At 46.4% G+C, this 16,526-nt stretch overlaps 1 protein-coding gene across 6 annotated transcripts in view; it reads right to left on the bottom strand.

The window, feature by feature from the left end:
* The window catches only part of LOC139279671 (tyrosine-protein kinase Fyn-like), a 351,315-nt gene that overhangs the window by 62,666 nt on the left and 272,123 nt on the right, over positions 1–16,526 (bottom strand). The window lies entirely within an intron of this gene.

Here is a 16,526-nt window from a genome sequence, read left to right as displayed (position 1 = left end):
CCTCACCAAGGCCCTGTACAACTGTAGAAACACTTCCCTGCCCCTGTACTCAAATCCCCTCGCTATGAAGGCCAACATGCCATTTGCTTTCTTAACCGCCTGCTGTACCAGCATGCCAACCTTCAATGACTGATGTACCATGACACCCAGGTCTCTTTGCACCTCCCCTTTTCCTAATCTGTCACCATTCAGATAATAGTCTGTCTCTCTGTTTTTACCACCAAAGTGGATAACCTCACATTTATCCACATTATACTTCATCTGCCATGCATTTGCCCACTCACCTAACCTATCCAAGTCGCTCTGCAGCCTCATAGCATCCTCCTCGCAGCTCACACTGCCACCCAACTTAGTGTCATCCGCAAATTTGGAGATACTACATTTAATCCCCTCGTCTAAATCATTAATGTACAGTGTAAACAGCTGGGGCCCCAGCACAGAACCTTGCGGTACCCCACTAGTTACTGCCTGCCATTCTGAAAAGTCCCCATTTACTCCTACTCTTTGCTTCCTGTCTGACAACCAGTTCTCAATCCATGTCAGCACACTACCCCCAATCCCATGTGCTTTAACTTTGCACATTAATCTCTTGTGTGGGACCTTGTCGAAAGCCTTCTGAAAGTCTAAATATACCACATCAACTGGTTCTCCCTTGTCCACTCTACTGGAAACATCCTCAAAAAATTCCAGAAGATTTGTCAAGCATGACTTCCCTTTCACAAATCCATGCTGATTTGGACCTATCATGTCACCTCTTTCCAAATGCACTGCTATGACATCCTTAATAATTGATTCCATAATTTTACCCACTACCGATGTCAGGCTGACCGGTCTATAATTCCCTGTTATCTCTCTCCCTCCTTTTTTAAAAAGTGGGGTTACATTGGCTACCCTCCACTCCATAGGAACTAATCCAGAGTCAATGGAATGTTGGAAAATGACTGTCAATGCATCCACTATTTCCAAGGCTACCTCCTTAAGTACTCTGGGATGCAGTCCATCAGGCCCTGGGGATTTATCGGCCTTCAATCCCATCAATTTCCCCAACACAATTTCCCGACTAATAAGGATTTCCCTCAGTTCCTCCTCCTTACTAGACCTTCCGACCCCTTTTATATCCGGAAGGTTGTTTGTGTCCTCCTTAGTGAATACCGAACCAAAGTACTTGTTCAATTGGTCCGCCATTTCTTTTTTCCCCGTTATGACTTCCCCTGATTCTGACTGCAGGGGACCTACGTTTGTCTTTACTAACCTTTTTCTCTTTACATATCTATAGAAACTTTTGCAATCCGTCTTAATGTTCCCTACAAGCTTCTTCTCGTACTCCATTTTCCCTGCCCTAATCAAACCCTTTGTCCTTCTCTGCTGAGTTCTAAATTTCTCCCAGTCCCCGGGATCGCTGCTATTTCTGGCCAATTTGTATGCCACTTCCTTGGCTTTAATATTATCCCTGATTTCCCTAGATAGCCACGGTTGAGCCACCTTCCCTTTTTTATTTTTACGCCAGACAGGAATGTACAATTGTTGTCGTTCATCCATGCGGTCTCTAAATGTCTGCCATTGCCCATCCACAGTCAACCCCTTAAGTATCATTCACCAATCTATCCTAGCCAATTCACGCCTCATACCTTCAAAGTTAGCCTTCTTTAAGTTCTGGACCATGGTCTCTGAATTAGCTGTTTCATTCTTCATGCGAATGCAGAATTCCACCATATTATGGTCACTCTTCCCCAAGGGGCCTCGCACAACGAGATTGCTAATTAATCCTCTCTCATTACACAACACATATGAAATAGGAGCAGCAGTAGGCCATTCGGCCCCTCGAGCTTGTTCCGCCCTTTTGAATTTGGGGATGTGAAGCAGCCGGCCCAAAGGTGCTCGCCGCTCTCCAGGCCTCAGGAATGTCAGCTGGTCGAGGTCCGCGGGTGGGCCCCCAGAGGGAATGGCGGGCGGGGCGGGGGGCTGAGTATGCCAAGGCAGCTGAGACCAGACCAGCACCGGCCCACAGTACTTTCGTGCAGCACTCCTGCTCTTTGGACTGGAGAGGGTGCAGAGGAGATTTACCAGGATGTTGCCGGGACAGGAGAACTTTAGCTATGAGGAAAGATTGGATAGGCTGGGGTTGTTTTCCTTGGAACAGAGGAGGCTGATGGGAGATTTAATTGAGGTGTATAAAATTATGAGGGGCCTGGATAGAGTGGATAGGAAGGACCTGTTTCCCTTAGCAGAGGGGTCAACAACCAGGGGGCATAGATTTAAAGTAATTGTGAGGAGGTTTAGAGGGGATTTGAGGGGAAATGTCTTCACCCAGAGGGCGGTGGGGGTCTGGAACTCACTGCCTGAAAGGGTGGTAGAGGCAGAAACCCTCACCACATTTAAAAAGTACTTGGATGTGCACTTGAAGTGTCGTAACCTACAGGGCTACGGACCGAGAGCTGGAAAGTGGGATTGGGCTGGGTAGCTCTTGGTCGGTCGGCGCGGACACGATGGGCCAAATGGCCTTGTTCCGTGCTGTAATTTTCTATTATTCTTTTAAAAACGAATTCTGCCAGCTTCCTGATTGGAGCGCCTGTACACATGGGCGGAGCACGCACGCCACGCTCTCCACCCATTGGTTCCCTTAAAATTGTAAATGAAGATCCGAGCTGCCTCACACGGGAAAGAGGATCCTTGCAGGCAGGTGCCTCAATCGCCGGGGTGGACCCCTGAATGGGGCAGTGGGCCGATTGTTGGGTTTGCCTGCATGGTAAGGTTACTGTAATGCACGCACACATGAGGATGCTCACCGGTTTGTAGAACTGTTGAGTTGTGAGGGGCTAAGCCAGTCACGTGATGTTCACAAGACTCAATAAAACCCCGGCCAGTTGGGTTCAGGGGATCCACGAGGGGGCAGGTGGTTGTGAGCCTGGTGGATGAACTGGTAATGTGTCGTGTGATTGTTAAACCTTTGTTAATAAACCAACTCGTTCTTAACGACAATGTGTTGCTATGAATTCTTAAGCAAAGAACCCATGGAGCAAATACATTACAATCACCGACTCCATTTTTCTTGAATCACTAACAATCAGGGGAATATGGAGCGGAAGGACTGATACATGGACCTCATCATCTCTCCTTCAAGTGCTGATTTCAATTATATCAATTTCATAAGACACAAATTCAAATCAGAATGGCCCCAGCTTCATGCTGTGTGAATGTTGGGTACAAACGGCGTGTTGTATTGAAATCCCATGGCCAGCTACATTATTTTAAACAGGTTACTGACTCCATTGCTTTAGACAAAGGAATTAAGGGTTGGATTCTGGGTCTTGTGCTGCCTCTGTTAGCGCCCCGTACGGGCGGCAATGAGCATTTCCGGGCGGGCGGGCGGCCAGCTCCCAGTGACCCGTCGGGGTTTTCGGGGCCGGTATCGGCGAGGCCCAGAGCATTACCCCCCGGGAGAGGCGAGTGGGTGTGTAACGGGTTGTGACACCAGATCGAGTTTTGCCTCCCGCCCGACCCGCAGCGCCCCCTGCTGGGACCGCCTGGGAAAGCGGGCGGCCCGAACTGTAGCGGCCGCAATGAGGTCAGTGATGTCCACCTCGGGTCAGTGTGGTTGGGTTTTATTTTATATTTTATGTGTTTTATGTTGTGGTGGCGGGAGCTATTTATTGGGAACATTTTTGATGGTATTTTTCAGGCTTTTTCTCTCCAGGCCTCTCTCAGGGCGCTCCGAGGCCGGCTGTTTAGCTCGGGATTGTCCCATGCTCAGCCGGCCTAGCGCCCTGAGAGAGGTGTGTAACCCCTCCCCTAGTGCCCCGCCCCACACTCAGGGCCCCGCCCCACACTTGGGGCCCCGCCCCCGCCCCACACTCGGGGCCCCGCCCCCGCCCCACACTTGGGGCCCCGCCCCCGCCCACGCCCCACACTCGGGGCCCAGCGGATGAATTTTGTGGCTGAGGTGCAAACTGTTCCCGGGCACTAACATTCCCGCCCCCAAAATCAGCAAAGCCGAAAATCCAGCCCTTCGAGGTGTTTGACACTAAAATTAGCACACTGTAATTTTAGGGTAATGTGTTTAGCATTTGCTTTTTTTCCAAAAATATTCATTTGACATGAGCATTTTTAAGCAAACGATTGCTGCAAATAAGCACACAGTTTAAATATAACAAAAACTTAGAACTTGCATCTGGGAAACAAAAAAGGGGATTTTCCCAAAATCTGTGAACTATTTTCACAATGAATTAAGTCGGAGTTTACATTATAGCCCTTATCTGGAAACCATATCGAAGTGACAATGAGTGTGGGTGAGGAGCAAGATCGCAGTGAGATTTTATATTACATTCACAAAGAAATGCTGAAAGCTAATTGTACAGCTCAGTTCAGTGCAGCACACTGTGACAGAAATCTGTTGCAGCAATCATAATGCTGTGGCTCCGAGATTTGAGAATAAAAATGCAGAGTCACCACTTTGTCCCCTTTTTCCTGCCACCTTGCACTATTCCCGCCACAGGAAGGGTGGTACAGTCTGGGACATTTCTTCATCAACAAAGGAAGTATAATTCAAGCACAGCAAAGCGAGCAATATCGTGCCAGTCTCCTCCAAACGAGCTTCTTTACTCATTTCGGGGGAGAAATTGCACCTTCGGTTAGTGCCCCCGGGGGGCGCTAAGGGGACACAAACGATTTCTGGCTCAGGGGGTGGGGCCGCTGATGCACCCCGCGAAACTGCGCCCCGCTCCTGCCGGGAGTGTCCCGGGTCACTGCGCACGGCAATGATGATGTCATTGCCGTGTGCAGCGACCTACTTTCGCCCCGGAGCGGATATTGGGGAGCGGCCCATGAGGCCGCCATGGGCAATGTCCGCCCCAGCCTCACGGGTCGTGAATCAGGGCCGCACGCCGCTCGCACGGCAAAAATTAAAGGGGAGGTGCACGCCGCCATTTTGTTTCAGTGGCCGACTTGTGTCGACAATTCCGTCGCAGCCCAACACTCCACGCTTCTGTGCCGGGCTGCGGCCACAGCACCCCACCCCATTGTGGCCCCCCGCCCCATTGCAGTGCTCGCAGCGTACCCTCCACCTTAACGGAAGGGGAGGGCCCTGTGTTCCCGCCAGCGCTATGCGGTGATCCGCGGATGGCCGGAAAATTCCCATGCTTAACGCCCCGAGAGGAAGTGTGCTCCACATTCTGTGAGGCGCGGGAACTTCAACTTCTCACCTTGGTGGCTGTCCCCAAACGGGGAGTTACCGAATTTCAGTCCCCAAGTCTTTCATCTAACAGCCTCACAACACCATCAGAAATAGGAGCAGGAGTCGGCCATTCGGCCCCTCGAGCCTGCTCCGCCATTTAATAAGATCATGGCTGATCTGATCATGGACTCAGCTCCACTTCCCCGCCCGCTCCCCGTAACCCTTCACTCCCTTATCGTTCAAAAATCTGTCTATCTCCGCCTTAAATATATTCAATGACCCAGCCTCCACAGCTCTCTGGGGCAGAGAATTCCACAGATTTACACCCTCAGAGAAGAAATTCCTCCTCATCTCAGTTTTAAATGGGCGGCCCCTTATTCTGAGACTATGTCCCCTAGTTTTAGTTTCCCCTATGAGTGGAAACATCCTCTCTGCATCCACCTTGTCGAGCCTCCTCATTATCTTATATTTTTCGATAAGATCACCTCATATTCTTCTGAACTCCAATGTGTATAGGCCCAACCTACTCAACCATAAGTCAACCCCCTCATCTCCAGAATCAACCCCGTGAACCTTCTCTGAACTGCAAGTATATCCTTCCTTAAATACGGAGACCAAAACTGTACCCCAAAAGCTGAGCACAGAACCAATTGTACCAGTCAGGCTGCAAGAGTGAATTGTTGGGGGAGAACACGGGTACAAATCAATAACTGGTCGATAAAAAAGTGAGGGCAGATGGAGAGAAACCATTTCCACTTGTTGGGGAGTTTAGGACCAGGAGCCCAGGACCAGGAGCCCGGCCTTTCGGGAATGAAGTTAGAAACACACAGAGGGTGGGAGAAGATTGGAACTCTCTTCCGCAAAGAGCAATTGATGCTGGGTCAATTGTTAATCTTAAATCGGAGATTTCTGTTAACCCAAGGTATTAAGGGATATGGGACAAAGGCCCAGGTATATAGAGTTAGGTCGCAAATCAGCCACGATCTCATTGAATGATGGAACAGGCTGGAGGGATCCCATTGGCCTTACTCCTGTTCATTTTTTCCTATAAAGGGCAAATGGAATACTTGTTTCAGTACCGAGAGCCATAAAATACAAAGGCACGACGGCATTGTCGAACTTGTACAAAACCTTGGACCACAATCAGAGTATTGTGTTCAGGTTTGTGTACCCCATTATAGGAAGGATATACAAACAATGGAAATTGTGCAGCTTAGATCGACTCAGAAGTCCCCAGGGTTGAGCGGTTGTATTGTTAGCATGAGACTTAAGAAATGAGGGCTTTTATACACTGGAGCTGAGAAGGTCAAGAGGTGATCTGATAGATGATGATCGGGAAACAACAATAACTGTTCTACAAAGGCAAAATACTGCGGATGCTAGAATCTGGAATAAAAACAGAAAATGCTGGAAATACTCAGTGGGTCAGGCAGCATCTGTGGCGAGAGAAACAGAGTTAATGTTTCGGGTCAACGACCCTTCCTCAGAACTGGAGAGTGATACATTACTGTATTAGTGTTTCATTACAGCCACGTCTCTTCCAGGAAGGCCCACTTTGAAGAACTTCTGCTCCTCCCTCAGACGGGATTTCCGTTTGTCTCTTTCACCTGGGTCATCTTTCCGTTTCCTATCTCCTGTTTGATGCAGTTTCTGCCGCTCTCCAGTTCTGATGAAGGGTCATCGACCCGAAACATTAGCTCTGTTTTTCTCTCCACAGATGCTGCCTGACCCGCTGAGATTTCCAGCACTTTCTATATATATATATAAAACTTTGTTCTGTTGGTCAGTGAGACATTAACAAGTTTGGGGGGGACGGACTTTAAAGATCATTTATTAAAAAAATGAAAGGAAAGCTTAGAAAAAAATATCTTCACTCAGAATGTGAACATCTCAGCTACAAACATCGCAGAAGCAGGGTCCATAAATACTTTAAAAATGAATTTGATCTTGACCCAGAATTTGCGGTCAGTAGCAAAGTGACATGTTTTTACGACGATCCAGCAGTTTCATGGTCACCATTACGGACATTAGCTTTACATTGCATATTTATTTAATTGAATTTAAATTCCCCAGCTGCCGTTGTGGGATTTGAACTCCGGTCTTTGGATCATTAGTCCAGTAACATAACCACTATGCAGGGAGGATGTTTCCCCCGGGCTGGGGAGTCAGGAACCAGGGCTCACAGTCTCAGGATAAGGGGTCGGCCATTTAGGACTGAGATGAGGAGAAATTTCTTCACTCAGGGGGGTGAATCTTTGGAATTCTCTGTCCCAGAGGGCTATGGAGGCTCAGTCGTTGAGTATATTCAAGGCTGAGATCGATAGATTTTTGGATATTATGGGAATCAAGGGATATAAAGATCGGGCAGGAAGTGGAGTTGAGGCCAGGATCGGATCAGCTGTGATCTTATTGAATGGCAGAGCAGGCTCGAGGGGCCGAATGGCCGATTCCTGCTCCTAATTATGTTCTTACACTACTATGCCCGATGCTGTACCATTCTACGATTCCTGAGGACGTTTTTGCATACTTGCAGAGAGCCTGGATAGAATCCCCCGCCCCGGACACACAGACGATGCAGGACTCCAAGTGGTCCCATCAGCAATACCCACCTGAGTAAAGGGCTGGGTGAGCACGAGAGGGAACAGCGGCTAGCACTGGGATACCGCAGTGCTGGGCTGGTTTCTCACACATCGACGAGCACAAGCTCATGAAAACTTTACTGGTAAGCAAAGTTCATCCCACTGCACAGTAGCGTGTGGTGCTGTGGTTTGTCTGTACTGACGTACAGACTTGTCTGCAAAGAATGAAGATAAAAGGGTAAGAGAAGCAGAAGTATAGAAGTCCCACTTTGTTTGCACGGTGACTACACCACAAGGTGATAATGTACAAGGAACAGTAAGCAGCACAATGCTGGTTTAGGTGCTAATGACTTTTTCTAAAATAAATATACTTCAGCAGTGAAAGAACTAAGGATCACAGCTTTTCAGATATAATTCAGTAGACAGCGGAAATAGTGAAAAATTAAAGACTAGCATTTATATAGCGTCTTTCACGACCACCGAACATCCCAAAGCGCTTTAGAACATAGAAACATAGAAAATAGGTGCAGGAGTAGGCCATTCAGCCCTTCGAGCCTGCACCACCATTCAATAAGATCATGGCTGATCATTCCCTCAGTACCCCTTTCCTGCTTTCTCTCCATACCCCTTGATCCCCTTAGCTGTAAGGGCCATATCTAACTCCCTCTTGAATATATCCAACGAACTGGCATCAACAACTCTCTGCGGCAGGGAATTCCACAGGTTAACAACTCTCTGAGTGAAGAAGTTTCTCCTCATCTCAGTCCTAAATGGCCTACCCCTTATCCTTAGACTGTGTCCCCTGGTTCTGGACTTCCCCAACAATGGGAACATTCTTCGCACATCTAACCTGTCCAGTCCCGTCAGAATATTATAAGTTTCTATGAGATCCCCTCTCATCCTTCTAAACTCCAGTGAATACAGGCCCAGTTGATCCAGTCTCTCCTCATATGTCAGTCCCGCCATCCCGGGAAACAGTCTGGTGAACCTTCGCTGCACTCCCTCAATAGCAAGAACGTCCTTCCTCAGATTAGGAGACCAAAACTGAACACAATATTCCAGATGAGGCCTCACCAAGGCCCTGTACAACTGCAGTAAGACCTCCCTGCTCCTATACTCCAATCCCCTAGTTATGAAGGCCAACTTACCATTTGCCTTCTTCACCGCCTGTTGTACCTGCATGCCCACTTTCAGTGACTGATGAACCATGACACCCAGGTCTCGTTGCACCTCCCCTTTTCCTAATCTGTTGTCATTCAGATGATATTCTGCCTTCGTGTTTTTGCCCCAAAGTGGATAACCTCACATTTATCCACATTATACTGCATCTGCCATGCATTTGGCCACTCACCTAACCTGTCCAAGTCACCCTGCAGCCTCTTAGCGTCCTCCTCACAGCTCACACTGCCACCCAGTTTAGTGTCATCTGCAAACTTGGAGATATTACACTCAATTCCTTCATTGAAATTATTAATGTATATTGTAAAGAGCTGGGGTCCCAGCACTGAGCCCTGCGGCACTCCACTAGTCACTGCCTGTCATTCTGAAAAGGACCCGTTTATCCCGACTCTCTGCTTCCTGTCTGTCAACCAGTTCTCTATCCACGTCAGTACATTACCCCCAATACCTTGTGCTTTGATTTTGCACACCAATGTCTTGTGTGGACCTTGTCAAAAGCCTCTTGAAAGTCCAAATACACCACATCCACTGGTTCTCCCTTGTCCACTCTACTAGTAACAGCCTCAAAAGATTCCAGAAGATTTGTCAAGCATAATTTCCCTTTCATAAATCCATGCTGACTTGGACCGATCCTGTCACTGCCAATGATGTACTTTTTGAAGTGTAGTCACCATTGTAATGTAGGAAACGCGACAGCCAACTTGCGCACAGCAAGCTCCCACAAAGCAATATAATAATGACCAGATAATCTGTTTCTTAGTGATGTTGATTGAGGGATAAATATTGGCCAGGACACCAGGGCTAACTCCCCTGCTCTACTTCAAAATAACACCATGGGATCTTTTATGTCCACCTGAGAGCAGACGGGACCTCAGTTTAACGTCTCATCCGAAAGATGGCACCTCCAACAGTGCGGCACTCCCTCAGCACTGCACTGGGAGTGTCTGCCTAGATTTTTGTGCTCAAGTCTCTGGATTGGGATTTGAACACACAACCTTCTGACTCTGAGGCGAGAGTGCTGCCCACTGAGCCACAGCTGACACAGTGGTGGATTAAAGTCCCCCAGTTCGATGGGTAGTGTATGGCGAGTTAGCGGGTCTCAGTTGGGTGGTGGCTGGGCACTGCATTAGGCCACGGAGCTTGGTCACGGGGAGGAAAAGAAAATTCAACCACAAAAAGTGGTTCTCAGGTGATGAGACAATTGTGCTCGACAATGATGGCCTCCACCTTCAAAGGGCCTGTTGAAACTCATGGTCAAGGTTCGCACATGAAGAATGGTTCCTTGGGCAAGACACCAGGTGCGTGTGGAACCAGGCTCAGCAAAGAGTCAACATCTTCAGGAAAGTTGGGGAGAAAGTAGACAAGGATGGAAGATATGCAAGTCCAAGATGTAACACATATCCACAGGACAGCAACAGACCTGGACCAGAAGTTGACAGTATATTAACCCAACCGTCCCACTGCTGGCATTAGTAGAATTGCAGTGCAGATGGCATCCTTATTTATTTTTGATAACTGATCCTTTTGTATTCATTAATAAATATGCAGCCATAAACTTCTTCATTAGTTACTTCCCACCTTCATTATGAATAAAGAGAAAAAGAAAGACTTGCATTTCTATAGCGCCTTTCACAAACTCAGGACGTCCCAAAGCGCTTTACAGCCAATGAAGTATAGAATCACAGATCGGTTACAACACAGAAGGAGGCCATTCGGCCTGTCGAGCCCGTGCCGGCTCTCTGCAAGAGCCCCTCAGCTAGTCCCCCTCCCCTGCCCTTTCCCCGTAGCCCTGCAATATTCTTTCCTTCAGGTACTTATCCAACTCCCTTTTGAAAGCCACGATTGAGTCTGCCTCCACCACCCTCTCAGGCAGCGCATTCCCGATCCTAACCACTCGCTGCGTAAAAACGTTTTCCCTCGTGTCGCCTTTGGACCTTCTGCCAATCGCCTTAAATCTGTGTCCTCTGGTTCCCGACCCTTCCACCAATGGGAACAGTTTCTCTCGATCTACTCTGTCCAGACCCCTCATGATTTTGAACACCTCGATCAAATCTCCTCTCAACCACACTGGGGAGAACTCCCCTGCTCTTAAAACCTTCAACCGTGCCCATCATTAAAAGGAAGGTTCAGCAACTTGCAGAGTTTGCAAAGAGCTGAATAAAAATCAGTGTGTTATCCACCCAGACTTTGGAAGATTCAAATTCACGCGCACTCTGAAAAGTCACCCTTTCTGTCTGCTTATACTAAAGTTTCAAGTTAAAACACGGTTGTCACAGTGAAGACTCATTCAAAAGACCATCCACTGAATACATTTGAGAGCACCAGCCGTTAATTGACCGCTATCTTGAAAAAAGCCCTTTAGAACAAAGGAAAAATTAAACTCACGGAAGACATTTCAGCCTAAAGCAGAACGGACTGCAAATCGGAATCAAGATTGAAGAATCTGCTCCTTGATTTGAAGTAAAGGTAAATTATATGTTAAATAGTTTTCACAACGTGCTGCTGCTACTTAGGTCATGTGTCATCTTGCACCGTCAGACAAGACCGTGCAGAAAATGGACTTTGATTTTTTAAGTATTTGCGTTTCTGTCCCTATATGTCAAGTCTCGGAGCGCTACTCATCTTACCTCGATGACTCTGCTGCAGCACACTGGGTTTTGAACTACGGTATCTCTTTGAAATTAATTCATTCATCTCCCACTTCTGAGATGGTGATTCACACACTTGTGAAAAATGACAGGCAAATCACATGATTTACTGAGGCACAAATCTCTCCAGGTTTACATCAGCACAAATAGGTCATGTAAAAAATTTAATTATCTCATTCAAACACACAAAAAAAACATTTTGGAGTGGTAGAACATAATTCTCAGTTGGGACTTGTGGAATATTTAGGATTTGAGTGGAGAACTGTTGCAATCTTTTGGGTTAAAAAAAGTTAATTCAAAATTAAATTTGCTTAATTTTTTTTGTAATGTCAGATATCATTTATCTTTAAATTTCCTTCCATCTTTTCATGAAGGTACTGCAAATGATCGTTTTTAATTGCTGAGCCTGTAAAGCGAGTGCCAATGGGCTATTTGACTGTGGAAGGCAGCACAACAACGTTAATGTCCCTCCTGACCTGACCGTGAGTCTGAAGGTTGTGGGTTCAAGTCCCACTCCAGAGACTGGAGCACAAAAATCTAGGCTGACATTCCCAGTGCAGTGCTGATGGAGCGCTGCACTGTCGGAGGTGCCGTCTTTCGGACAAGACGTTAAACCGAGGCTCCGTCTGCTCTCTCAGGTGGACGGAAAAGATTCCATGGCACTATTTTGAAGAAGAGCAGCAGCGTTCTTCCCGGTACCCTGGCTAATACTTATCCCTCAACCAACATAACTCAAGAGATTATCTGGTCATTATCACATTGCTGTTTGTGGGAGCTTGCTGTGCGCAAATTGGCTGCTGCATTTCCCACATTACAACAGTGACTACACTCCAAAAGTACTTCATTGGCTGTGAAGCGCGTTGAGACATCCGGTGGTCGTGAAAGGCGCTATAGAAATGCAAGTCTTTCTTTCTTATCTCTACATACATATGCATTCCAACGGGTATCAATGCTTAACTATCAGGAGTGAGAACACGGGCCAATTTCCCCCTCCATAGTCCTGGGGTGCCAAGGCCACTGTTGCTGAATGAACCAACCCACGACAGTCGCGTTACCCTGGGACTTCCACATGCATGACCAAGTACTACACCAGCCAATAGCTTTATTCAGTAAACTCTCAGCGGAAACTCATCTCAGTAGAATTCTCAATGCTGAAAGTCAGACACTTGTTCTGTTGGGTGATTCAGGCCTGCAGTATTAATCAATCCATTTTACATTGAACTTCATTTCATGAAGCCTTGAAATATGTAAATTGAATGTCGAATGAGTGTGGTGAAGTGGAGCTACCGAAAGCTACACCCAGTACTTTATCTACACATTCATTGCTGGCTCTTGGTTTTGCAGAGACCGCTAGTTTACATTTCCCAGTCAGGTGGCTCAATCTGTCTCTTCACTTTACTTCTGAAAATAAACATCAGCTTTTGTCAGTTGCACGGCCCTGGTACTGACCGAAAAATATGATCCGAGTTTGGATACGGGAAATCGGAAATAAAAACAGAAAGTGCTGGAAATACTCAGCCTCCGTGGAAAAAGAAACAGAGTTAATGTTTTAGGTCGATGAACTTTCGTCAGAACTGGAATAAGTTAGAGGTAACAGCTTTCAAACAAGTGCAGAGGCAGGGAAAGTGGATGGAGGAGGAAAGATCAACAGGGAAGGTCTGTGATAGGGGGAAGGCAGGAGAGATTAGAGACAAAAGGGACAATGGTGCGAGGCAAGAGGATATGGTAATGGGAGAGGTAAAGAAACAAAAGATTGGTCTAGCGAGGGTGTGAATGGGAATGGCAGAATCATGATGCAAGGTCATTGACCTGAAACGTTAACTCGGTTTCTCTCTGCACACATGCTGCCCAACCCGCTGAATATTTCCAGCGTTTCTGCTTTTAACCAGATGTCTTTAATGGGGCTCAAAAGAATTTATAATTTCATTATGTAAATATCTGCACTTCTTCAATTTTAAGGATTCAACATTTCAGACAAGGTTAAAAAGACAAACCAGTAATGTGTATCTAATCACAGCCCGAGGCAACACCTTGATTCAGCATTTTTCAAATCAATAGACTACAAAACCCATTCGCTGGCTTGTTTTGTTAAAGTACCCATTAGGGTTGAACTCTTGACCCCTACCTGTTCTCCCCATTTTGCTTTCTTGGGCATATTGTCTGAACCTCCACAATCGATGACATCTGCCCTGATCCCCCACTCTGCAGGAGCTAGAAATAGCCCTTTTTTTTTTAAAGTTATGGTTCATTTTATTTCCCAGTATACACTCACAGTCACCACAACCTCATTCAACCAGAAGGCAGGGCCAGAGTCCTCTCCACAGCCGCTGTCTGTGCTTCCGCTGTCAGGATATGCGCTATGTGGATCAGGGTGGCCTACTCCGAGTCCTGAGCCAGCCAAACCCACACATCAGGGAAAATCACCCTCCAATTCTTCAGAAACAGACTTTAATCAGGAGACTAGCTCTTGCGTCCATCTCTCACACACTAATTCCTGACAGTAAGAAGAGCAGGGGAGTTATCCTCAGTGTCCTGGCCAATATTTATCCCTCAATCAATGTCACTAAAACAGATTGTCTGGTCATTATCACATTGCTGTGTGTGGGAGCTTGCTGAGCACAAATTAGCTGCTGCATTTCCCACATTACAACAGTGACTACCCTCCATTGGCTGTAAAGCGCTTTGAGACATCCGGTGGTCGTGAAAGGCGCTATATAAATGCAAGTCTTTCTTTAAAGAATTATTAAGTTACTAGGAACTAGTGAGCTGGGATAATGGGGGTAGATTTTCCACCCATTGCCTCTACTGGGCAGATAATGACCCCAATACTCCTCAACTATCTGACCGTGGATCTCACTGCGAGGGGACCCACCAGCACACTCCCAGTTGTATCAATATCCGTGCTGGAGTCTGGGAAACATCCTGTCCTTTCTCTCTGACCTGGAAGAGTTTGTTCAATTGACAGCTACGTGTAGTTTAGTTAAAGGTTTGATTGCTCACTGTTTGTTGCTAAATGAACTTAGTAACAAACACATATAGTGGTGAGCCCTAGCTCAGCTCGCCCAATGAAAACAGTGCTATCATTACAAGAAATATAATTTATTAATATATCGCAAAGCAGCATGCCAGTAATTAAACCAATGCAGCAAAGTACAGCCACCTGATTGCCGAATTTATACCCTGGGATTCCTTCTCTTTAGGGTCAACGGGCCTCCATTTGAAAACGTAAGGACACAAGAACATAAGAATTAGGAGCAGGAGTCAGCCATTCGGCCCCTCGAGCCTGCTCCACCATTTAATAAGATCATGGCTGATCTTCGACCTCAACTCCACTTTCCCGTCCAATCCCCATATCCCTTGATTCCCCTCGAGTCCAAAAATCTATCATAGAAACATAGAAAATAGGTGCAGGAGCAGGCCATTCAGCCCTTCTAGCCTGCACCGCCATTCAATGAGTTCATGGCTGAACATGAAACTTCAGTACCCCCTTCCTGCTTTCTCGCCATATCCCTTGATCCCCCGAGTAGTAAGGACTTCATCTAACTCCCTTTTGAATATATTTAGTGAATTGGCCTCAACAACTCTCTGCGGTAGAGAATTCCACAGGTTCACCAGTCTCTGGGTGAAGAAGTTTCTCCTCATCTCAGTCCTAAATGGCTTACCCCTTATCCTTAGACTGTGACCCCTGGTTCTGGACTTCCCCAACATTGGGAACATTCTTCCTGCATCTAACCTGTCTAAACCCGTCAGAATTTTAAACGTTTCTATGAGGTCCCCTCTCATTCTTCTGAACTCCAGTGAATACAAGCCCAGTTGATCTCAGCCTTGAATATATTCAGAGATTCAGCACCCTTTAAGGAAGAGAATTCCAAAGATTCACCACCCTCAGATTGAAGAAATTTCTCCTCATCTCAGTCTACAATGTCCGACCCCTTATCCTGAGACTGTGACCCCTGGTTCTAGACTCCCCAGCCTGGGGGAAACAACCTCTCAGCATCTACCCTGTCAATCCTCCGCAGAATCTTGTATGTTTCAATGAGATCCCATCTCATTCTTCGGAGCTCCAGAGAGTATCGACCCATTCTACACAATCTCTCTTCATAGGACAACCCTCTCAAACCTAACTTATACTGTACTGGTGAATGAGAGTTGGCAAAAATTTTGAGCAACCGACTGCATCAAAAGATAATTTTTCACAGTCTCTTCACAAACCTCAATGTTGAAATGAAATAACCTCATTAAAAAAAAATGCCTCCAGTCTGAATAAAAGGCTGTTTAGCACTGTGTTAGAGATGAACAAAATAATACGTTTATTTGTACAACAAAGAGTGATAATTTCATATTCTCCACAAACTGTATCCATCCCACTAAATGCTAACATCCTGTTTGGAGTTTTCTGTTGAAGTATTCAGTTCAGTTATTGGCTGGGACCACTTGGGAACAGGCCTGGAGTTCAAAGGTCATGCCCCAGCAATATTGAAGGCATTTCAATATTGCTTCCCGACAGCTCGGCGCGTTGGCTGAGTGACAAACCAATATTTCATTATTTACGGGACATTAGAATAAATTTTCTCAAATGACTTTGCAAGGCTGAAGGATGTCGGTTTCAGCAGTCAGGGTAATGGTTAGCGACACCATAAATAAAACTACAGAGAAGGTCACCGGAAGGTCCATTCAGTTAGTTATCCCTGCTTACGAAACATCTCAGTTCTCAGAAACAAGCAATCTAGTCCTAACAAGTTCTTCACAACCCCAAATGACCTCAAGTGCTATATATTAATTCACAATAAAAGTTGTTTTAAAAAATCAATCGTAAAATACAAACAGCAACTCCGTCAAAGTGGTCAGTGAAAAACATTTTGATTTAGATCACGCTGAAGGCAGACTCCTCCTCCAGAAATGTCATTTACAGAAAAAATGGTCTTCGTTCTTCAACTGCTAATATCGGAC

Source organism: Pristiophorus japonicus, chromosome 14, assembly GCF_044704955.1.
Source record: "Pristiophorus japonicus isolate sPriJap1 chromosome 14, sPriJap1.hap1, whole genome shotgun sequence".
NCBI lineage: Eukaryota > Metazoa > Chordata > Chondrichthyes > Pristiophoridae > Pristiophorus > Pristiophorus japonicus.
Note: the sequence above shows the minus strand (reverse complement) of the source record. Positions and strands in the feature narration are given on the sequence as shown.